A 24916-nucleotide genomic window follows, 5' to 3' on the forward strand; every position below is an offset into this window, starting at 1 on the left:
TTTTTATTCTGTTTATAGCTTACAACCTACCTCTGAAAGAAGTCAGGCGAGGAACTTCAGGCAGAAACTATAGAGAAATGCTGCTTGCTGGAGTGCTCACACTCATGCTAAGCTACTAGCTTTCTCAAAGAGCCCGTGATCATCTGCCTAGGGAGTGATGCTGCCCAAAGCTGTTTGAACTCTACTTCATTAATTAATAGTCAAGACAACCCTCCCAGGACATACCCACAGGCCAATGGGCTCTGGATAAACCCTTAACAGATTCCTTCCTCAGTGTCTCTAGCCTGTGCTAAGTGGACACTTACAGCTACTTCAGTAGCTTGAATGTAATTGGCCCACACAATATCTTAGGGAGTGGCACTATTAGGAGGTGTGCCTATGTTGGAGTAGCTATGGTCTTGTTGGAGAAAGTCTGTCACAGTGAAGGTAGGATTTGTGGTCACAGATATGGCCAAGCCACACCCAGTGAGACAGACCATTTCCTTGCCTGTAGGTTGAGATGTAGGAATCTCAGGTCCATCTTTAGCACCGTGTCTACCAGCACACCACCATGTTGCACCATAATAATAATAATGGACTAAACCTCTAAAAATGTAAGCTACCCCAATAACGTGATTTTTCCATTCTAAGAGTTACCACGGTCATGGTTTCTCTTTACACCAATAAAAACCCGAACTAAGACAGCTACCTAGCACAACTGTGTTATAGCATAATTTTGTCATATTAAAAATGGTATAGGTGGTGATGTGGCTCAGTGGTAAAGGCAATTGCATCCAAACTTAAAGACTTTATCTGTCCCTGGGGATCCCATGGTGAAGGTCAAGAACTAACCCCTCAGCATTGTCTTCTGACCTCCATATGTACAATGGCATGATCATCCAATAAACAAGGAAATGTGGTTTAAAGAAAATAGAAGTGATTGGTTGCTGCTGACTTTCTATGGCTGATTATTTCTGTTTGATAATTGTCAAGGGAGCCCTTGTCTCATTTAATGGGCTAGAGCTCTGCCTCAAGAATTCAATTCATCCTGGCTAAATGATATTTCGGATACATTCATTTCCCCTACCCCTTGCTACATGGACTTTAGTGGAGTTCAAGCAATACAGCAATGTAGAATAAATACTGGTTTTCTTCAGCAACATTGCCTCCTGATCATTCTGGCACACACAGGGTGATTTTGTGAAATAAAGACATTTCAACAGCAAAAAGTCAACTGAGAGACTTTATTTTAAAATGATAGGTCATTTTTGAAAGGTTTCAGGGAGGGAGATGTCTGGAGAAAGACATTGGATGTGCTAAAGGTGAAAAGTGTCAAATATGCATTTGAGGCCAGTTCTTTGACACTGTGTGACAACATTGTCACCTACAAAAGTCATGCCAAAGAACCAAATTGAGTTATAAGAAACTGTATTTTCCCAAATCCCAAACTTAGAATGTTTTAAACAAGTGTCTGGATTTGTGTTGGGCATCATTCAGAATTCAAGAATTACCCTTGACTTTATGTGGATTGTGGGCTGTGAGTTGGCACACCTGCAAGTGGTCACCCCTAAATTGATGTGCACCCAAGCAACACTAAGTGGGCTTAGCAGGATGAAGTCTTGAAGTTGAGAGGGGTGGGGTAGTTGGAGGAGTGGAGAGAGAAGAGAGAAAGGTGGAAATGATGTAAATACAGGACTCACATAGAAAATGTTTTTAAAAAAGTATTTTCTGCCATGGGGCATGTCCTTTTCCAAATGGAGGCAGAGGAGGAGTGGATTGGGGTGTGTAGAAGGGATGTGGGGAGGGAATGGGAGGAGAGGAGGAGGGAAACTGTGTTTGGTATAAAAAAAATGGAAAACATTTAATAAGAAAGAATGTTTTCTTTATATTTTTAAAGGATATTTTTATTAGGTTGATGAGTCAGGCAGTTTGTTTGTATTTTCAAATAGTTGTTCACTATCATATTTATTTATGCTGGGAAGACATGACTTTTTATATTTTTAATGATTCTTGTGTAGATGTAACCAATCGTCTTATTAAAATAAGAAACACAGAGTTAATGTAAAAGAGAAAGCCAAGAGGTCAGAGCTCAGAGCTAAAATCTTACCTCCTGCAGTGCTCCTAGCTTCCCTGAGAGAGCTTCTTCCTGTTTGTCTGTCTTTAAATAGTCTTTCTGTTCTGCCTTCTCATTGGTTGTAAACCCAACCACATGACTGCCTTGTCACTGCCTGTAAGTACCGCCCTCCAGGTCTTAAAGGCATATGTCTCCAATACTGGCTGTATCCCTGAACACACAGAAATCTACCTAGCTCTTCTAAGCACCATCTCTTGCTATGGCTCTAATAGCTCTGACCCCAGGGTAACTTTATTTATTAACATAAAATTAAAATCACATTTCAGTACAAATAAAATATCACCATATTTCCCTTTTTCTATTTTAATAAAAAGAAAAAAGGCAAAAGGTTATAACTAACAAAAGAAAAACTATATACAAAAGTACAATAACTATATACAATATATACAAGTAACAAATACCTAAACGATGTCTAGTCCATTTGTATTTGACAAATCAGAGAAAATAATTCCCTTATCTATCCTATTTTAGTAAGTCCAAAATGTATCTAATTCACTTTCTATCCTAATTAATCTTCAACTATAACTAACTAATCTTCAACTCCCTCAGAGACCCAAGAAGGAAATAGTATTAGCTAACAAAAATAAAAACAGGAAGTGCACGCAAGCTACTTCCAAAAATTTTGTGAGTTGACAGAAACAGCCAGCTGCCTGGACAGTCACCTGAGGTTTCTCCACAGTGTTGGGGCATCATCTTCAGCCTATAGGCTTAGCGTATCTGACAGACTCATTTGTGAAGTAGGTTGTACACAAGGTCAACAGTTCACCCTCACACTGGGTGAGAGAAGTACATGTACCAGAAACACCTGAATTCCACTAGTGTCATGTCATGATTCAGGATTTTAAATTTTGGAAATTGTTGACGGTTTTTGAATTCAGCTGTCCATTCTTCTTGGCTGTGTATATATGGCTTCATCTCAGCATCCCCTTCTTCTCCACATCCCTCTATTAAATGCCAGTCTACTATTGAGAGGCGTGAGCTTTCAGTTGCTGTTCCATTGCACAACAGAAGCCATTGGCCCACTGCCTGTTCAGCTGCCTTCGAAGAAAAGGGCACTGTACCTTTTCTGGATTGTGAAGGCCACTTCAGGGATGGTGTCATATTGTCCTGGTCTCAGAAGATGCCTTTTAATAAAGCCATAACCACACTTGTTTTGGTAGGAATTGGTAGTCCTTTGTTTCGTGTTGTGTCTGTCCATTTTTTCCTGTTGATTCGAGGATACTTTGTTGTCCAGTGGCTAACTTTTGCCACAATGAAAATTAACTCCATATGCAGTTTCTTCAATGCCCATATTTTCTCTGAAGTAGATTGGTACTGCCAGGAGCCGACATGTCTCAAAAAAGAAAAATTTCTAAGTTATTAAAACATTTTAAATGCCGACGATTCAAGATGGCGGAGACAAGCAGACGCAGGTAGGCCTGTGGCAGCAGCCCGTGGAAGTAGATGGGTCCGGCCGCAGCGGCTGACAGGGACATTTAGGCCCCACTGGCAGCTGGCGGAGACATTCAGGCCCAGTGGCGGACCACAGAGGTGGACAGGCCGTGCGGTAGAGATAAGCAGACCGAGGTGGACGGGCCTGGATGCTGCGGCCGACAGAGACATTCAGGCCCAGTGGCAGGAGCCCACAGAAGTAGACAGGCCACGGGGTGGAGACGGGCAGACGCAGGTCGGCAACTCACCGAGGTGGACGGGCCCGGTGGCAGCGGCCGACAGGGACATACAGGCCCAGCGGCAACTGGCAAAGACATACAGGCCTGGTAGCAGTTCGCAGAGGTGGATGGGCACAGCAGCAGTGACGGGCAGGCGTAGGTAGCCCCGCGGTGGCAGCAGGCAGAGATATACAGGCCTGTTGGCTGCCCGCAGAGGCAGACAGACCCAGCGGCAGCTGACAGGGACATACAGGCCTTGTGGTGGAGACAAGTGGATGGAGGTGGGCCTGTGGCGGCAGGCCACAGGGGTGGACAGGCCCGGGGACGGAGACGGGCAGATGCAGCTTGGAACAAGGATGCCCCTAGCCCCAACACCTGGGGAAGAGGCTATCTCTGTGGGTCAGAACCAGGGCGAGTCTGGGCGCTCCGTCTGGGGACAACCCAGGACCCAACTGCTGATCCTGTGAAACCCAACAACTTGGAGGTGTTGGTGAGACTACCCTGCTCAGCTGAAACCCATCTGGGAGAGGATTCAGATGCCTACAGTTTGAAGTCTGAAGAAACAAGATCAGCTGAGGAGTTGACAAATGAACAAAATGTGACCTGGGAACACAGAAGAAGGCACTACCCAGCCACTAAACCAGATCACCAGAATCATAAGTATATAATTCACCGACTGAAATCAGCTGTCCCTGAAGAAACAGCCCAATAGCACCAATTTAACCAAGAACCCCTACTAAACCAAGACTAAAAATTAGAACAAGAGAGGCACTCTCAGACACAGACACCACCTGCACCGCACAGAGGAAAAGATGAGTAGACGCCAGTGCAAAAATACAGGCAACAACATAAAGACCTATATGGCAACATCAGAACCTAGTGATTCTATACCTGCAAGACCTAAACATACCATGACAGAAGAAACAGAAGAGATCAACCCTAAGAATGACTTTAAGAAGATGATAGAGGCCCTTAAAGAAGAAATAAAACATTCCCTCAATGAGGAAATAAAAACTTTCCTTAAAGAGGAAATGAAAAACTACCTTAAAGAGGAAATAAAAACTTTCCTTAAAGAGGAAATGAAAAACTCTCTTAAAGAGGAAATAAAAACTTCCCTTAAAGAGGAAATGAAAAACTCCATTAAAGAGGAAATAAAAAACTCCCTTAAAGAAATGGAAGAAAAAATGAACAAAAAATGGGAAGAAATCAAATCAAGCCAAGAAAAAGCAATTAAACAGATGAAAGAAACATTCCAAGATCTGAAAAATGAATTTGAGACAATAAAGAAAACACATGCTGAGGGAATGCTGGAAATAGAAATCCTGACAAAACAAACAGGAACTACAGAAATAAGCATAACCAACCGATTGCAAGAGATGGAACAGAGAATCTCTGACACTGAAGACACGATAGAGAAAATAGATTCGTCAATCAAAGAAAATACTAAAGACAAAAAGCCGTAACACAAAACGTCCAGGAAATTTGGGACACCATGAAAAGACCAAACCTAAGAATAATAGGGATAGAAGAAGGAGAAGAATACCGACTCAAAGGCACAGAAAATATATTCAACAAAACCATAGAAGAAAACTTTCCTAACCTAAAGAAAGAAATACCTATGAAGATACAAGAAGCTTACAGAACACCAAATAGGCTGGATCCAAAAAAAAAGTCCCCTCGCCACATAATAATCAAAACACTAAACACACAGAACAAAGAAAAAATATTAAGAGCCACAAAGGAAAAAGACCAAGTAACATATAAAGGTAAACCCATCAGAATAACACCAGACTACTCAATAGAGACTATGAAAGCGAGAAGATCATGGACAAATCTCATGCAGACACTAAGAGACCACAGATGCCAACCCAGACTATTATACCCAGCAAAACTCTTAATCACCATAGGCAGAGTAAACAAAATATTCCAGGATAAAACCAGTTTTAATCAATACCTGTCTAAAAACCCAGCCCTACAGAAAGCACTAGAAGGGAAAATTCAACCCAAAGAAGCTAAACACATCCATGAAAAATCAAGCAATAGATAATCCCACACCAACATACACCACAGAAGAAACAAGCTGGTGTAGCTATCCTAATATCTAGAGAAAAAGGATGTTTCAAAGGAGAAGAAGTCTTGTGGCAATGCCTCAGTGGTCCAGGTAACTACCAGAACTCGGAAAAGTTGGCTGAACTTGGGATTGACTGGATGGCCAAAGATTTAAAAAGCAGAAGATTCTCTCAAGACAAAAGTTGTGTGATAATAGTGTGTTTTGTGTGTGTGAATGAGAATTTGTAAATGTTGAATTCTAGGCTTCAACAATCATTGTCAGTGCAGATTAAGCTGCAAGTATTTATGTTTTAAAACTTAAATTATAAAGCTAGTTACGTCTTTCTAACAACTAGTTTTAATGTTTATGAGCATATTTTACCTACATTACCTTTTCAGGATGTTGAGAAAGATGCATCACAAGCACAGGCTGGAGGCTGGGGGCTAGATGGTTTTGAGGAAGAGGTCTTGGTGGACTCTTTCATAGAGCAAAGGGAGGCAATGCCTTCTGGGAAATGAGCTAAGTTTTAATCTAGTCTTTAAGATTAGAAGTCAAAAACAAAAATATTAAGGAAAGGAAAACCTAATTGATCTTTGAAGTATTGTTATGTGGAATTGAGTGGGACTTTTGAGGCCTTTCTTCCAGAAAACAAGGACTTGGTTGTCAGGCCTATATTAGGCCTAAACCTTGGTGCCATGTAGTTGTACTTAAATCATTTCAATGGAAAGTGTCTTAGTGATTGGATCTTCTAGTGCAGTTTGGAGTTCTTCCATTTGAAAAATGTGATATTTGCATGGGATTGTTTGAATCTTGTTTTCTAGTCCCTCCCCATCACCACCCTCATAGTCTGAAGGTAGATTTTTCTCTTGATAAAGGAACAAAAAAGGTGAACATCTTGTTTGTAAATAGGTATCTAATAACTAGTGGTAAACTTGAAATGGTAGAATTCTTTAAAGCCTAATTCTAGGTAGCCTTAGGAAAATGTATCTTAATTATTTTTGAACCTGTATTCACCTTGTTTTTTTTCAAATATCTTAAGTTATATTTTCTTTTTCAGAGCTGCTTCTTATTTGGGGCTACTTTTTTTTTTTAATTGAGGCGTAATTCATAAAAGGGTATATTGTTTTGATGAGACTTTTTACAACTGTGGCTGGATGTCTTTCTTTAGTCTTCCAAGAAGGGCCATTTTACTTTTTTAGAGTTACTTTTTAAAGTCATGAGGTCAACAACTTGGACTACTATGCATGTAAGTTCTAATGCAAATTAAAGCCCAAGTTGACCTCCAGCAGCAGTTCATTCTATGTTGACAGTGAGAGAACACTTTGCCTGTTAGGATACTGTTACTCGTGGACTGAAATGCTGAAGAAACCTCTCCCCCAATTTTGTTTTTTGCAAAAATCAAGGTATATTCTAGGGTTTCCTGGTTGACCTCAACAGATAAACTGAGATGATAGTCTTAGTTCAGAAATGATCTGAATGTAGATTTACAGTCTACGTGTACAGCTGGCTGATATCGCTTTCACAGTTCTGCATGTATCCCATCGGCTCCCCATTAGTCACTGAACTCTTAAAACTGGTATTGTAACATTATCACAATGTTTTGCGCCAATTTTATAAACTTTACAGTGCAATATGTGTTCCTTTTCTGAGGCAAACCAAAGGTATATTTCTCAAGGTTCTGCTGCTATCAGCAGCGTTGATGGAGGATTTTTTATACATTTGTAATAGATAGAAATAAACCAGAAAAAAAGTGGTGGAGGAAAAGGTGAACACTGCAAGAATACTCAAAAGGGCTGAGAGTTGCAAACACCAAGAATGGCTTTGCATAGTAAATGGAATAGAACAGCTCTGAACTATAGCTTACTTTTCCTGGTTTGGTCTGACAGAATGATTGAATGCTTTTGTACAAAAACCAGAGCCTTAAAAACAAGGATTTGGTGAGATTGTAAAATCGTGTGCCACTTTGGCAAAACAGTTTGGTGGTTGGTCAAAATGCAAAACATTGTTACTCTGTTACTCAACAATTCTACCCTTAGGAATATATCCTCAAACTACTGAAAATGTGCACTTATTAAACATGTACATGAAGGTTTACAGCAGTGTGTTGCTAATAGTAAAAAAGTTAAAACAAAAAAAAAAACAAAAAAAAAACATTTTAAATGCCATATTCGGTAGATCCCTGAAGGGTTTGAAGATGACCTGTCTAAAATATATCTGCTCAATTTTTAAAACATATCTAATATGACTACAATTTCTATTGTAATGTCTAACTACTAACTTTCATTTCTTTATATCCTAATAGTTGGTAATAATGTAAAGTATTTAAAACTAGTAATTGTCTTTTTCTTTTCTTTTTTCTTTTCTTTTCTTTTTTTTTTTCTTTTCTTTCTTTCTTTTTTTTAACCAAGTACCTTAAATCTAATCTCCTTTGCTTAGCGTTTTGCCTACCCCTTGACAACAACTTGTAACCAACCCCCCTAAATAATGAAAATTATCCCAGACCCAAAATCTGTTAAAAAAAAACCAAAAAAACCCACCTGCCCCACACCACCTCTTTGAGAATGTGGGCGTCATATTCTTAAAATTGCTTCCTGCTGGGTATGGGTGAAGTTATCTTTATCCTAAAAGAATAATTTAGGTTAATTGTCAAATTCTAGGAAAGGTAACTATATCCTTCATTATTATCCAGTCTGTGTATAATGCCAAAGTTCAGGGTTTATCTCAAGTCCTTATTCAAGTAGTCTTTGAGACTGGATCATCTCAGCTAGTCATCTCAAAATTGCTCTGAGCACCTTGTAGTTCAAAGCTGATCTGTAGATGATGTGTGTCAGCTTAGTGATATTATTATTGTCCACGTGGAATTGTTGTTGTTGTGGTGCCCCATCTTCTTCCTAGAGACTTCAGTTGATGTTAGGCCTGGCCATGATTTCCTGCAGAAAACTGATAAGAGACTTGAACACAAAGACATATATATGCAGCTAATTGAAGCCTTTTTTTCTAGAATTAGTTAGTACTCTATATGACCAGTCATATCTTAACAAAGTTTAAAATGTATATATATATATATATATTAATCTTGTAAATTTTGATATAAAATTTATACTTTAAGAAAAGTTTAAAGAATCAGAATAGAATCAAAGAGTTGAGATTAGTAATAGAATAGTCCCTTAACTAATTTGACTTTTGTCCTGTCCCATAGCAGAAAATGGCTCTTTTATTCTGGCATGATACAGGGAGTTTGTATTTTCCTTTTAACAACATGCTTGAGTTTAAAGAAGTAGAGAGCCATTCTCCAACTCCATGTCAGCTTTAAATTTTAATTGAACTGGGACTATTAGAAGACCAATAGTGTTAAATCTTTAGAGAAAAGCAGAAACAAACATTTAGGAAGACATAAAATTTTTTAGATTATATATACCCATACGCCATTTCACTCTGTTTCCTGGGATAGATGATTTGTCCCTTTTCTTCAGTTGTCTCATTTGTCTTGTGTTCTTCAGATTCCTTAACCTTCATTCTCCTAAAAGACAAAAACAAAAACCTTTCCTCAAGACTAATTTTGGGGATGTTCCTTTTTGGCAGGTTATTATCTGATTAACTGAAAAGGCATGTGTTACTGGTACAAGTTAGTTTAAATTGGATGTTCACGCTGGTTGATGAACTATCACCTCCTCTAATTAAGAGGTTTCTCTTGTTTAAATTGAACCTTTATCAATTTTGATGGTACCCACAGCTTATCTTCTCCTGTAGAAACAAAAGCAAAACCTCGTCCCCAATGTAATACATACCCTGGTTTCCATTCTGAGGTCAGCACATCCTTAAAGTATGTAGGCTGATATAATTCTGTAGTTTTTTCTATTATCCAATGTCTCTCTGCATCTGTTGTTCCTTTCTCATTGGCATTGAGAAAATTCAAAGTTATTAGAGCATAATACAGTCTATTTCTGGGGGTTTTTGTTACTCCTTTCTGTTTATTTAGCATATCCTTTAGAGTTCTGTTTGATCTTTCTATAACTGCTTGACCTGTAGGATTATGTGGTATACCTGTAATATGCTTTATTTTGTAATAAGCAAAAAACTGTTTCATTTTAACAGACATATGGTGGAGCATTGTCAGTTTTGATTTGTGCAGGTATACCCATGATGGCCATAACTTCTAGTAAATGAGTGATTACAGAATCAGCTTTTTCAGAACTCAGAGCAGTTGCCCATTGAAATCCAGAATAAGTATCAATGGTGTGGTGTACATATTTCAATTTTCCAAATTCTGCAAAGTGAAACACGTCCATCTGCCAGATTTCATTCCTCTGAGTACCCTTTGGGTTACATCCTGCTGGTAATGGCGTTTGATTATAGAAGGAACAAGCAGGACATTTCTTTACTATTTCTTTGGCTTGTTGCCAGGTTATAGAAAAATCCTTTTTTAAACCTTTACTATTGAAATGATGTTTTTTTTTATGAAATTCTGAGGCCTCCAGCACATTTCCTATCAATAATTTATCAATCTCATCATTGCCTTGTGCTAAAGGGCCTGGCAGACCAGTATGAGATCGGATGTGAGTTATATATAAAGGATGACTCCTTTTCCTGATTGTATCTTGTAATTGAATAAATAGTGAAGTTAATTCTGAAGCATCAGGGATAAATTCTGCAGTCTCAATATGTAATACCACTCTTTCAGCATACTGAGAGTCAGTTACTATGTTGAGAGGTTCTGAAAAATCCATTAATACCAACAGAATAGCATACAATTCTGATTTTTGCACTGAATTATAAGGACTTTGAACCACTTTACTTAAATTTTCTGATTTGCAATCTGCCTTTCCTTGTTTGTTGGCATCTGTATAAAATGTACGAACTCCAGATATGGGTTTTTGCTGTACAATTCGAGGCAAGATCCAATCAGCTCTCTTTATAAGATCAATTCTATCGCTTTTAGGATATTTGCTGTTAATTTCTCCCCAAAAATTACTGCAAGCTCTTTGCAAAGGTTCACTTTCTGTCCATAATTTTTCAATGTCCTCCTTAGTTAAAGGTATGACAATTTCTGCTGGGTCTATTCCTGCTAATTGACGAAGTCTCAATTTTCCTTTCCAAATCAAGTCAGAGATTTTTTTCCCATAAGTTTTTAATTTTTTATTTGGTTTATTTGGTAAGAATATCCATTCCAATATAATATCTTCCCTCTGCATTAATATTCCAGTAGGAGAACACTTAGAAGGTAAAATAACCAAAATGCAATCCAGCTTTGGATCAATATGATCCACGTGCCCTTCATGTACTTTCTTTTCTACCAAGGCTAATTCTTTCTCAGCTTCAGGTGATAATTCTCTTGGACTATTTAAGTCCTTGTCACCTTCTAAGGTTTTAAACAAATTATTCAGTTCATCACTTTTTACCCCAACAATAGTTCGTAGATGAGAAATATCTCCAAATAATCTTTGAATGTCATTAAGAGTCTGTAGTCTATCTCTCCTAATTTGCACCTTTTGGGGTCTAATTTTTTATAGCTCTATTTTATATCCTAAATAATTAATAGAATCTCCTCTTTGTATCTTTTCAGGAGCAATTTGTAATCCCCAGCAAGGCAAAATTTTCTTTACTTCTTCAAACATTCTTTCTAAAGTATCTGCATTTGAGTCAGCTAGTAAAATATCATCCATATAATGATAAATTATAGATTTAGGAAATTTTTTACATATCACTTCCAATGGCTGTTGTACAAAATATTGGCACAGAGTTGGGCTATTTAACATTCCCTGTGGGAGGACCCTCCATTGAAATCTTTTAACCGGTTGAGAATTATTATAAGTAGGCACTGTGAAAGCAAATCTTTCTTTGTCTTTTTCTTGTAAGGGTATTGAAAAGAAACAGTCTTTTAAATCAATAACTATGAGAGGCCATCCTTTTGGTAACAGAGTAGGCAAAGGAATTCCAGATTGTAGAGAGCCCATTGACTGAATTACTTTGTTAATTGCTCTAAGGTCTGTTACCATTCTCCATTTACCAGATTTCTTTTTAATAACAAATGCAGGAGAATTCCAGGGGCTGGTTGACTGTTCAATATGCTGAACATTTAACTGTTTTTCTACCAGCTCTTCTAAAGCCTGGAGTTTCTCTGTTGTTAAAGGCCATTGCTGAACTCATACAGGCTTGTCTGTTAACCATTTTAAATGTAGAGCTGTTGGTATCTTTGGAAGTTTATCAGTTGTTGTGCCCTGTTCTTGTATAATATGGATGGCTGGTGACCACTCAAAATAATGCCTTCTAATATTTCTCTCAGAAACATGTGTCAGTTTATGATTTGTTTCTGAGATTGGAGGGATGTTAATATGAGTATTCCATTGTTGCAACAAGTCTCGGCCCCACAGGTTCATAGTTATGTTAGCCACATATGGTTTTAATTTTCCTCTCTGTCCTTCTGGACCTATACATTCCAGCCATCTTGCACTCTGTTTCACCTGAGATAATGTCCCAATTCCTAACAGTTGAACCTCCTGAAGAGGCCAAGGTGGATGCCAAAATTCTGGTGCAATTATGGTAATGTCCGCACATGTGTCTACCAGACCAGACAACAAAACACCATTTATTTTTATCGTTAATTTTGGTCTCTGTTCATTAATAGAAGTTTGCCAAAAAATTTTCTTTATGTTTTCTCCTCAATTTTCTATTTTCTCTGTTTCATCATCCTGACCAGCATGATTTATTCCAATAGGCATTTGGTTATTTAATCGCTCTGAGCAGGGATTTCTCTACAGCTCTCTCTACAGCTGCAGGAAAGGTCTGAACTGGTTTTGCTATGGGGGCCTGCATGAGGCCCCTCCGGGAGTTTCCCGAAACCTGAGGCAAAGGATTACCCTGTCTGTCCTTTGTTGATCTACATTCGTTGGTCCAGTGTTTTCCCTTACCACACCTTCTGCATACTTCAGAAGGAAGGGGCATTCTGTTGCCATTGTTCCTTGAAGAAACATTGCTTCTAGGAATGACCTGTTTACAGTCCCTTTTAAAATGTCCTTGCTTTCCATATCCAAAACATCGAACACTCCTTAAACCTTTTGAAATTACTTCTCCTACCCACGTATCATCATGCTCATCAGCCTCAACATTAATTGTTTCTCTAATCCAATCTTCCAAAGGTGCAGATCTTGCCTTTAACGGCCTGATTATTCTTTTGCATGCTGCATTCACATTCTCAAATGCCAAAGCTTCAATTATTGCCTTACTAACTTCTGATTCTGAGACCATTCTCTTTACTGCTGAAGCCAGTCTTTGTAAAAAATCTGTGAAAGAATCTTTTGGGCCTTGCATAACCTTTGTAAATGACTCAGGTTTTTTTTCCTGGTTCCTCAACTCTGTCCCATGCATTCAAGGCTGCCATTCGACATAAAATTAGGTTTTGGACATCATATAAACATTGTCTTTGTACTGAAGCATATTGGCCTTCTCCAATAAGCTGATCCTGACAAACTTGTATTCCTTTATCCCTCCATTGTTTTTCTATGTTTTTAGCTTCCTCCTTAAACCATGTTAGAAATTGAAGTCTCTGGCTGGGTTCCAGAACAGCTTGCTCCAGCTCCCACCAGTCCTGTGGGACAATCCTATTATATGTTGACCAAGAGTTTAACATTTGCTTTACATATGGGGAATGCATGCCATAAGATACTATTGCCTCCTTAAATCTTTTAAAATCCAACAGTTCAATTGGAGCCCAAATATTTTGTGTAATCATTTGATCAGGCAACTGCTGTACGGTTACAGGATAAATTAAGGGTGACTGTGTGAAAACAGATTAAAACCATCACTTCCAGGATCATTTTAATCACTTTGTAAAGGGCTGGATAGATGGCTAAATAGTTAAGAGCACTAGCTTCTCTTTTAGAAAATCCATCCAGGTTTGATTCTAAGTCCCCAAATGGAAGTTCTCAGCCATCTGTAATGCCAGTTACAAGGGATCTGACACCCTATTTTTGACTTGTGTGGGCACTGCACTCACATGGTGCACAAAACACATATGTGGGCAAAACCTATAAACACATAAAATAAAATAATTTAAAAACCTTATGAAATGTTTTGTGAGTGCCTAGGATGTTTTCAATGCTGAGTTCAGCTTTGGAGCTACTGAGAACTCAACAGTACAATTCAGATCTGTAAACAAGGTGTTGAAATGGATGGTGTGTTTATTCCCAAAGGTTCCACAGTGATAGCACCAATTTATGCTCTTCATCATGACCCACAGTACTGGTCAGAGCCTGAGGATTTCCACCCTAAAAGGTACCAGAATCCCTGGAGTGTAAACCCACCCTGAGCCATGTTTGCTTATATATGCTATGATGTCTCTTATGGGAAGATGATCTAAACATCATTTTGCATCCATTTGCATTCTGTGAGAATGGCAGAGAAAAGGAAGAAAAAAGAAGAGAAACTGAAGAAAATATGAGAATTTAAGTACAGAGTGTTTTTCTTCTACCTCAAATAGCAAATGACCATCTTAAGTGTGAAACAGGAACCCATTTTCCTTCAGTCTAACTGGCACATGCTTTTCAGCAATGGACCCAGCATTATCTTGAATGAACTTTTAGAGTTTAGAGATCTATCCTCCCTCTTTTCTTTTTATTCTTTGACAATTACATTCGCAGATAATGTATTTTGGTCATTTTCACTTCACATTACCCTGTCTCTTCTCCCTACCACAATGGTGAATCCCTGCATGTCCTCAACAAGCCTTCCTCCGGTTTTCATATCTTTCTATTTCCTTGTGACTCATAAGTTTAATTAGGGTTGCTTGCACAAGAGTAGCAGGTATAGGAGTTATTTACTGGAGAGTGGACAACTCACCAGTAGCGACATCATTGAAGAGAAACCCCCCCACCCCCAGAAACCATTAGTTATCAACAGCTCTTTAGGGAGATGGAACCTCATGAGCTCCCTCCCACATCCATGATGGAATGTATCAACATGGGTCTAGTCTTGTATAGGCAACTACAGCTCCTGAATGTACATGAGTAAAATGGCTGTGTCATGTTCAGATAGTGCTTTTTCACAGCACCCTTTCATTCCCTTGCTTTTATGTTATTCTGCCCCCTCTTCTGAGATGTTTCCAGAGCCTTGCTGGGGATGATATAGATGTCCTATTAAGTGCTGAGCAATCTATCATCTCTCATTTTCAGCATTTTGACCAGTTATGAGTCTCAGCGTTAACTGTCTCCCACAGCAATCAGAAGCTTCTCTGATCAAGGCTGAGAGCAGCACTAATTTTTGTATGTAAACATAGTATTTGGAAGACAGTTTGATACCATGTCCACTTAGCAAAATAGAAGTAGTATATTCACCCCTAGATCATATGACCTCCATAGCCATTAGATTTTGACCAGATTTACAGTACCCGGCATTAATTCTCTTTGTAAATTGGAACTGAAATCCAATCAGACAGTGGTTGGTTACCCCTACCCCATTATACCATAATTACACTAGTGGACACAGAGGATGAATAGTCTTTCAAACAGAAGTTGTCTTATCAACAATGTGGAAACTCTTACAGGGCAAGGGAGATGGACAGGACCTTTAGTGTACAATTTCTCACAGCTGAATACCTGGAAGCAGATGTTCAATGAAACTTTCCCAAACTACCTGTATGTTACCAGTTAGATGTCTAAAGGCAAACACATGTAAGTAGCTCTTATGCTTCTACCTTTCGTTGACTTATCATTACTCTGTGTCTCCAGGTTCAGTAAGGAGAACAAGGGCAAAATCAATCCTCATGTATACCTGCCCTTTGGTATCGGACCCAGGAATTGCCTTGGCATGAGGTTTACATTCATGATCATGAAACTTGCTCTCGCTAAAGTGCTGCAGAACTTCTCCTTCCAGCCTTGTAAAGAAACATAGGTGAGAGGAAAACTATCTCTGTAAATGATGTTTTGTGTGAGACAGTTTTTTTTTTTCAGCTGAAAGTTCTGTTTGTAAAAATGAATCTGCTTGTTTGAGGTCTGCTAATTTGTTTGATGACCAAATGAGTTATTTGCATCCAGGCAAGAGCTGAGGTGCTTTTGGATCTGTGTCATCATAGAGCACAAGTGCAGCATTATGAAGAATTAGTGCAGGCCAGTACGACAGGATTACATGCATTCTGTTTGAAGTTCCAGTCATGTCCATTGGAGATTGGATATGTCACATGCCATCAAGAGGTGCAGTGATCATGTCTTCATGTTTATTGAGTGGTGTATTCTTCTTCAGGAACTCACAGAAGCCCTCCTCTGACAGTCTTGCCAACCACTGGCTGTAGAGTAACAAGTCATAATGGGGTCAGGGATGTTTGTCAGTTGGAAAATTCTTACCTAGCTGGTTCCAATCCTCAGAACAACATGAAGTAGCAGTGGTGATGAATATCTGGAATCCCTGCACTCAGTAGGGGGAGGCAAGAGGGTTAGAAATTCAAGTAATCCATGGCCACTTAGTGAATTTGAAGCCAGAATGGCCTACATGACATCCCATATAAAAACAAAAGCAGAAATTCATGATGCCTGTGCATTTCTAAAATTATAAAATAATTTGCACAGAGTATGCTTTTAAAAGTTCATCTCTGACTTCCCATGTGGTGCCAACTTGAGTATCATTATTTTAAAACACAATTGCTGGGACTCAAAAGATGGCTCATTGGTTAAGAGCTGTTCTTACCAAGGACCTGAGTTAGGTTCCCAGCACTCACATGGTGACTCACAACCATTTTTAACTCCAGTTCTAGGGCCTCTGATGTCCTTCTCTGGCTTTTCTTGAGACCTCACACATGTGGTATACATATACATGTGCAGGCAACATGAAATTAAAAGTCTTTAAGAAGTTGCTGGTTATGATGAACTCCAAACTTATGGGGCATCTTGATAGTTCTGAATCTTTTTTCTGGAGCTCTGAGGCAAAAAGAGGTAGCTGTCACATTTCCATAAATCATGTACCATTTCCCCCATCATATTCTGCTCTCATACTTCAAGTTCTTATTCATTCCCCATGAGTCTTCCTCCTGCATTTAATTCCACATTTCTTTATACTCCACCATTGACTTCTATGGGTCATTTTTATCACCTATGCTAATACTTTGTGATTAAAGCCTCCAGTTTAGTTGTATTTTTTCTCTCAGTATTGAAGGACATCCCCTGTCTTTTGTATATCACCTCATATCATTCTTCCACAATCCTCAAAGGTTTTTTTTCTGAAAATGTTCTGCATTGAAAGCCTTTGGTAAATGTTTTGAAGTATAGCTTACAATTATAATATTCTTCCATAAAAATATTAAACTAATTAAAAAATTAATAGATAACACTTGTGTATGTATTTTATGTACATCTATTTTATGCATTCTAGGAAAACACATATATACTACTTAAAATTTTAAAAGAAGCAGATGGTACATTTAGAGAAAGCATTTACATTTTCCTGAACAACTTGTTCTTGTTTCACACAAAGGGATCGGTAAAGTTTATGGGACTTGTGTATCTAGAATATAGCTTCTGTTTGTCAACTAGTTTTATTTCTGGATTAATAGAGGGATGACAATGTTTATTCTGTGATTTCTGATTTAAGACATTTGTATAGCTCTACCCACACACAACCTCACTTACTTTACTACTTTCTCACTAAAGCATTTAAATCATAAGCATGTATAGGGATTTAGATAGAGAAAACAAATTCAAGTTTGAGCGTCAATGACACAACTATGAAGGGGCAAATGCTCTGACAAAGTTCCAGTCATATTAAGTTTGACCCTTCTCTATCTCCATGAAACTTTGGTCCCCTCCTTTCCCCTGTGACCATAAGATTACTCCATTGGAGACACTACCCCTCCATCACTGAATAGCATGAGCCAGGGCATCATGAAAAACAGTGTAGGACTCAAAATTCTTCATTCAACCCATCTGTGGAAGCCAAGAATAGATACTGGAAAAGAAAGCAAATGTCTGTCCTCCTAAAGACTTGCCCTGAATGGGCTCAATTGTAGTGGTGACATATGATCTAGGAGATGAGTTTTCATAGGGGTGAAATGTATCCTTTCAGGGTTAAATTTGCATGTTTCATCAAACCAAGTGTTACTTTTCAAAATGTAAACCAAACAACATGACATAATAACTAAGAATCAGGCTCAAATATGTTAAACTCACTGGGCTCCGTGGTACATGCATTTAATCCCAGCACTCAGGAGGAAGAGGCAGTTGGATCTCTGTGAGTTCAAGGCCAATCTGGTCCACATACTGAGTTGCAGGACAGCCACAGATACACAGTGAGACCATGTCTTGACAGTAATAAAAAAAATTAAACTTATCTGTTTTACTCTTAGCACAGAACAGAAATAACATAAACCAACATGACTTCATCTTAGGCCCTGTATACAGTAGAGTCTCAGCAAATATTTTACCTTATCCAAATTTGGAAGCATGCTTTCAACATCTAATTGACACAGCTTGGAGAAAAAGGTAAGCAAAGCACATGACCTTAAATAAAGCTTATCTGTATCTGCAAAGCATCATCATCCTGGAAAGTTTATTACATTCCTTTAGGGGTTGTTGTTGGTTCACTCATTGATTCTCAATATTTTCTTCCACTGTTGCAGATACCAATGAAATTAGACAGACAACTACTTCTTCAACTAGCAAAACCCATTGTTCTAAAGGTTATACCACGGGATGCGATCGTAACTGGAGTGTGACTTTCCCTCAAAGACTTCCACTGTGTTCTTCAAGAAGATGATATGTAAGAACATTGGAATCTTTAGTTTACTTCATGAATAAAACCCAGTTGAAAATGTGGCTTAATTGACTGGCCTTGATCCATGGTTAAGGATCCAGTACATCCATTCACCTTTCTCAGTGTCAATACAGAGCACCATAGAATGTAAAGGAATTGACTAAATTAGTTGACAGAATAAGAAATTCACCTCCTCTGGTCCTCATGTGTGGGAGCCCGTTCTTGGGTTCCTCGTGGCTTTACCCAGCAGGTTCAAATAGAGGATGATCAGGACCACGGGCCTGAGTGCAGGTGTCTGAGATGGTCTGCACTTGGCTCTGCTGGGGGAGGAGGTCTTTTGCTCCACCCCTTGGCGTCTCTATAAAAACCCTGGGCCAGAGACAGTCCAGGCCTGTTGGAATAGGTTCCAGGCCCTCTCGAGGCTATCCTTTATTTTCTATCTGTTTATCTCTGAGATATTCTCCGCTATAAATCCTTCTATCTAATATTTCCTGCTGATCGCACTCAAGAAAACTCTGGGAAGCTGTGGGGGTGGTGGGTAAACACCCCACAGAATGGCGCCATGAACAGGGACTAAAGAAAAAAAGGGACTAAAGAAAAAAAGGGACTAAAGAAAAAAAGGGACTAAAGAAAAAAAGGGACTAAAGAAAAAAAGGGACTAAAGAAAAAGGCAAAAAAGGGACTAAAGAAAAAAAGGGAGAAAAAAAAGGGGGGACTAAAAACAAATGAACAGGGACTAAAGACAAAGTAATAGGGACTAAAGATAAAGGAAAATAATAGTTTTATTACAGAGTTTTTGGTGAATGTGCTAAGTCAGTCCTTCCAGCGGAAAGGCATGCCGGTGTTATGAAAAAAATATATTTTATATATATTTTTTTTGGTGAGGCAGGGGTTCTATCCTCGAGAGAAAAGGAAAGCGGACTGGAAGGATGTCCGATGCTGCAGCGAAATTCTCTTCTGTCAAAATTTTCTATCTTCTATCCCTTTCTCAAATTCTATCTGTGAAAAATAAGTAAGGTATAGGGTAGTAATATAGTTTAGGAAAAACTTAGAAGTGTAAGATTGTGTAGGAAAAAATAAGTAAGGCAACTAGACAGAAAAACTCTTCAATTTTCTAACTTTGGGGGCTTTGAAAGCAAACTGGGGGAAAAATTCTTTGGGCTTTACAGGTAGTAAAAAAGCTCTTTGAGCTTATGGGGAAGAAAAAGTTTCCTCTGGAAGCTTTTGACCTGGGGACAGCTGAAATGCTAAGTCCAAGCGGCAGGAGAAAGTAATTTCTCCCTGAGGCAAAAATGGGGGTGTAAGAACTCAAAGTTTAAAGTTGGGAAGTTTTGGGAAAAGTTGGTCTTTCTCCTGGGGGGAAAAATCTTTCTCTTAAACTCTAAAGCTTTCCTTGGAAAATTTAGGGGGAAAATCTCTCTAAAAAGCCTTAATCTTTCTCTCAAGAAACTTAAAAACTAAAGCCTCTAACCTTCTCTCTCAGAAAGACGAGAGTAGAATCACCTGAAGATATTAGTATGGGGACCATCTGTGATTAGCTCTAAGGGAAAACAACAAACTTAAGACAGCAAAACCTCTAAGTTCTCTTTCAAGCTTTAAAAATCCTCCCTGAAATGCAGGAGGCAAGGACAAATTTCTAAAAACATCTTCTAAGCTCTGTCTCTTCAAGCTAGTAAAAGACAGTGGGTCAGAGTACCCTGGGGGAAACGCTTGGGAGAGAGTGGGTGAAGAGCTACAGAGAGCCCAAAAGGGCAGGAAACTTTACCTGAGAAAAGCAAAAAAGCCAAGCTTTTCAGTTACAGCTGAGCTGAGGCATCAAGGGTTTTGTCTGAGTGAGCGTTTCAGAATGAAAAGGTACTCCTAATTGTCCTAAAGCAAAGATCCCCTGGAGCAATGCAAACTCTGTTAGCATTGTATCCTCGCTTGTGACCAAAAACCCAGAGGCAACTGGCCAGCGTCTCTGAGTTGGAGTGCATTTCAGGGATACTAGGGTTCTTGCAATTGTGAACTTCCTGGAGCACAGAGCTGAGGCAGGAAGGTGCAGGACCCAGGGGAAAACTGCTAATAAACAAAGCTAAAGTTAGTGGGAATGGCACAGTTGTCTGCTTTCCTACAAGTCCCGGGTTCATAGGTCCACAACTGCAAAAAGAAATCTGAGAAAAAGCTTACAATCAGAGTAAGGACCTTTCTGGGAAAACAGTAAAGCTGAACTGTGTCTGAAGCAGTTGTGCTGCCGAGTCAGAACGCTGTCTGGGGAAAGAGCCCAGCCAGGGCAGAACAGAACTATCCAGGGTAAGGCTTTCTTTTCTGTCAGAGAAAGCACCTCTTTGAGAAAAGCTTTGTTTCAACTGACTCCCTTTGAGATGAGGGAGTGTAGCCCTGAGGGGTGATTGCCTCTGGCATAAGCTCTGTCCTTGAGCACCCAGACAAGCAAACACAACCCACTGGGGGACTGGGCAAGGTGAAGGCCTGATGAGGCAAAGCACCTGTTCTAATGGGAGTTTAGAAACGGCAAAAACCTCCCTTGTTAAATTTTTCAGTCTGTACGCAAACCACACAGACCCCAAAAACAGAAACGGACAAAAAACCCCTACCTTCAGTAGCAGGGAAAGCCGCCACTGTAGTGTCGGAAACCGTTTCTGGGGTAGAGGGGATAAACTGAGACCAAACTGGGAACTGTCTGGGAGAAAGACTCTGAAGAAACAGAAGGGACAAATACCTCCCCAGAAAATGTATGATCTGAAAAAGCTGCTAGAATTGGAAGCAGATTGGGGGAGACAAAAAAGCCCCTACCTCCAAAGGCAGCTAGCAGAGGTACAGAGCCACAGACAGATAGCTGAAGCTCTGCATCTGGGGAAGGAAGGAGCAAGCAAAATGAGATAAATCAGTGGGAGAAAATCTCTGAAAGAGCTATGGAAAAGCTGTTGTACACGATCTTGTTTTTCACTGACTGGCTAAAACAAACACAAGGCCCGAGGAAAGTTGCTATCAGAAATGCCAGCCTCAATGCGTGCTAACAAAGCAGGTGCAGTTCTGATCCGGGGGCCAGTGTCAAATGAAGGAGAGACACCTGTTGAAGCCAGCTGAGGAGAGATCAGAAACCTCCCAATGTGCCATAGCTGAAAATGTAAAGTGCTTGTTCAAATCTCCCGTTGCAAAAGCAAAAAATTTTCTTCAAACCTCCCTGGCAAGAATTTGTAAACAAGTGTGGTAAAAGAGAACCAGTTGACTCTCAAACCCAAAAAGAAATATGGGAAATCATACAAGGGACTGATATTATTATGGACTGATATAAGGGAAATGCATTCTGGGAAAGGTAGTTTTTCCGCTAAAGATGGCGACATTGCCCTGAAACACTTTTGTCAGCTCAAAAATACATTCATGGTAAACTTAAAATACAGCCTTTTAAAAGAGTAAGGAGGAAAATCGTCTAAGAGTTTAAGTGTCAGTTCCACTGAAAAATTGAAAGGATACGGAACTAGGTGCTTCATGGTTTGGGGCTCTGTTGGTAAAATTCCTTATTTACCCTAATAGCTGTGCAAAGTTTTTACGGCAGTTGGATGACAAAAAGCTACCTATAAGAGCACACAAGTCACTTTAAAATCCTTAAAATACCACCTAATAGCTGTGCAGTTTTTGGCGAAGAGCTTTACAGCAGCTAAATATGGTAATTTCACCCTCAGTGTGAAGTGAAGTTTTTTGGTAGAGCAAACCAAAAGTGCTGCTGTAATAGAAACGTTTGTCTAAATTGAAGTACTTAGGGGAGCTATTATGAATTTGAGTGAAGGGACAGCCTCTAGTTAAAAACCATTTACCGCTGACAGTGCATCTCTGCGGGTTCAAAAAGGCCAACTCGCAACTTTGCGGTGTGGCTTCGTCCTGAGAATGTTACAATCCCCTAGCAACAAGTATCACAACTCTATAATGACAACACTCACTAAATCCCAGTGCTTTATAATAAAGCTGAGTATAAACTCTAAACTTTAGAAATGATGTATGTACTTCCTGTCTAGATAAGAGAATCTTTCTAATAGAGATGGTGATAATAATTAAGAGTAAGAAGTAGAAAGACGAAAATAAGATATGTGAGTTTGTAAAAATTCTGTCTTGTTAGATCTGTTAAGAAATCTTTAGGTGTTTGCTAAGTTAAATATATGCTAATGGTAGCCCTATATAAGTTTGTAAAATAGATCTATAGAGTTCCTTTAAGAATATAAGCTTGTAAGAAGTATCTAAGGTAGTCTTAAGACATGTAGTAATAAGCTTGTAAGATGCTAGTTGTAAATGTAAGTTTAAATAAGAAATAAGATGGAATGAATATAAGTATATGAGAATTAATAAGAAATATATTTGCTAAAGTAGTTCTATAGTTTCATTAAAGTATAAATAAGTAGATGTTAATATGTTATATGTGAGTTTGTAAAAATATGTAAATGTTGAGTGAGTTTATGCTTAAGCACATGTTATGTGGGTTTGTAAAATGTAAATGTTAAGTGTGAGTCTATTAATGTATATGGTGAAAACACCTGAGACACAGGAGATAGTGTCCTAGTAGACTGCAAAGTAGGCAGTCTGAATGGTTTCAAAAGCTCCAGAAGCCGCTAAGAAGCTAAGAATGGCGGACGCCAGAACCAGCACAAGGCATCTGCAGCTGAGATCCATGGAATATCAATGCAGCACAGAAAAACCTGAGCTAACAGCAAAAATGGTGCGGTTTAAAATATTACTATAACTAAAAAGGTCTGTCTGTGAGAACAAAAGTTGCAGAGACACTTGTTTGAACAAAAATTATTAACTGCAAAAAGTTTTGGTTGAAAAATGTCTCTTCATATTTGGAAGTGAAAGCCTGATACCAGAATTTATTTCTTGTTTGAACTTTTTGAACTTAAAATGAGATAAATTACAAAAACATTTTGGTTATGGATTTCTCATATTTGGAAGGCTAGTACCAGAATTTATCATTTGAATTTTAAGACTTAAATGAAACAAACCATAGAGATTTCATTGCAATGGGACAGTTTTGAGTAATGACCTAGGAACGGTTTTCTGGAATTGGGTTAAAAATGGAACTGTTTAAACGAAGAAATGTATTTCTACTTAGAATCAAGATGCAATTTTGTGTATGCATATATGCTTTATTTATTGGTGATTCATGAATTGTTTTGTGGAACTGTTTATGTAAGAATGGAATTACTTATGGAACTGGTTTTGTGTTACAAATGGAACTGTTTAAACAGAAAAGTTTGGGTTTTCTAATTAGGCTTGAGATTTTGCTTAAAATTATAAAGAAAAGGGAGAGTTAATATTCCTTAGTCTATTTAATTTAAATTGTTGTTTGAGTGGATTAATGTCATGTTTTGTTAGTAAGAAATGCAAACGGGGTATACTAAGAGACTACTTTTAAAGTGTGTAAAGAGTTTTATTAAGAAACTGCTTTTGGATGTTTTGCTAAAAGTTTTCAAAGTGTTAATGGTTAGATCGAAAATATTGCTTTTCAATATGGGTTTGTAGGAATTGTATAAGTTTGGGTTCCTCTAACTAGGCTTGAGTTTTTGTTTAAAAATTATAAAGAAAAGGAGGAGCTATGAGATTGAATTATATTCGCAGAAACCTATTGATATTAATGCACCCTGGTTTTGTGGAGTTGAGGAAATGTTTAAGTTTGATGTGAATACATCGAAGTTTTTCCTATGTTCTGTTAACAAGAAAATTCAAATGACTGAGTTAAAGTTGTAAGACGGAAAAAATTGTTAACTATATATAGCACCATATATGCTAATTCAAATGGTTCTGTTAAGAGTTTGCTTTGAGTTGTAAGATTGAGAGAATTGTGACTATATATAGCAATATTTATGTTAACCTGTTAATGGTAATGATGAAGCTAAGGGATTCTTTAAGTTTGTAGTCACCTTAAGAGTTTTTGGTTTAGAAAGGGCTTGAGGCAGCTAAGACTGATGTGGTCACCTTGGACCTAATTCAAAAGAGAAATGTCATCTTTATCATCCTCTACTCCCATACTGGGAGGTGTATCAGCTATGAAGATTGCTGTAAGCCATTAATAGTTATTTTTTTATAAATAAAGAAGAGGGGGCCTGTGGGAGCCCGTTCTTGGGTTCCCCGTGGCTTTACCCAGCAGGTCCGAATAGAGGATGATCAGGACCACGGGCCTGAGTGCAGGTGTCTGAGATGGTCTGCACTTGGCTCTGCTGGGGAGGAGGTCTTTTGCTCCACCCCTTGGCATCTCTGTAAAAACCCTGGGCCAGAGACATTCGGGGCCCATTGGAATAGGTTCAAGGCCCTCTCGAGGCTATCCTTTATTTTCTATCTGTTTATCTCCGATATATTCTCTGCTATAAATCCTTCTATCTAATA

General features: G+C 38.7%; 1 pseudogene; it reads left to right on the forward strand.

Annotated features, from left to right (window-relative positions):
* Window positions 1-18595, forward strand: part of LOC114707584 — a 91956-nt pseudogene extending 73361 nt beyond the window's left edge.
* The last annotated feature ends 6321 nt before the right edge of the window (window positions 18596-24916 follow it).

The sequence above is a fragment of the Peromyscus leucopus genome, chromosome 23, assembly GCF_004664715.2.
Source record: "Peromyscus leucopus breed LL Stock chromosome 23, UCI_PerLeu_2.1, whole genome shotgun sequence".
Classification (NCBI taxonomy): Eukaryota; Metazoa; Chordata; class Mammalia; order Rodentia; family Cricetidae; genus Peromyscus; species Peromyscus leucopus.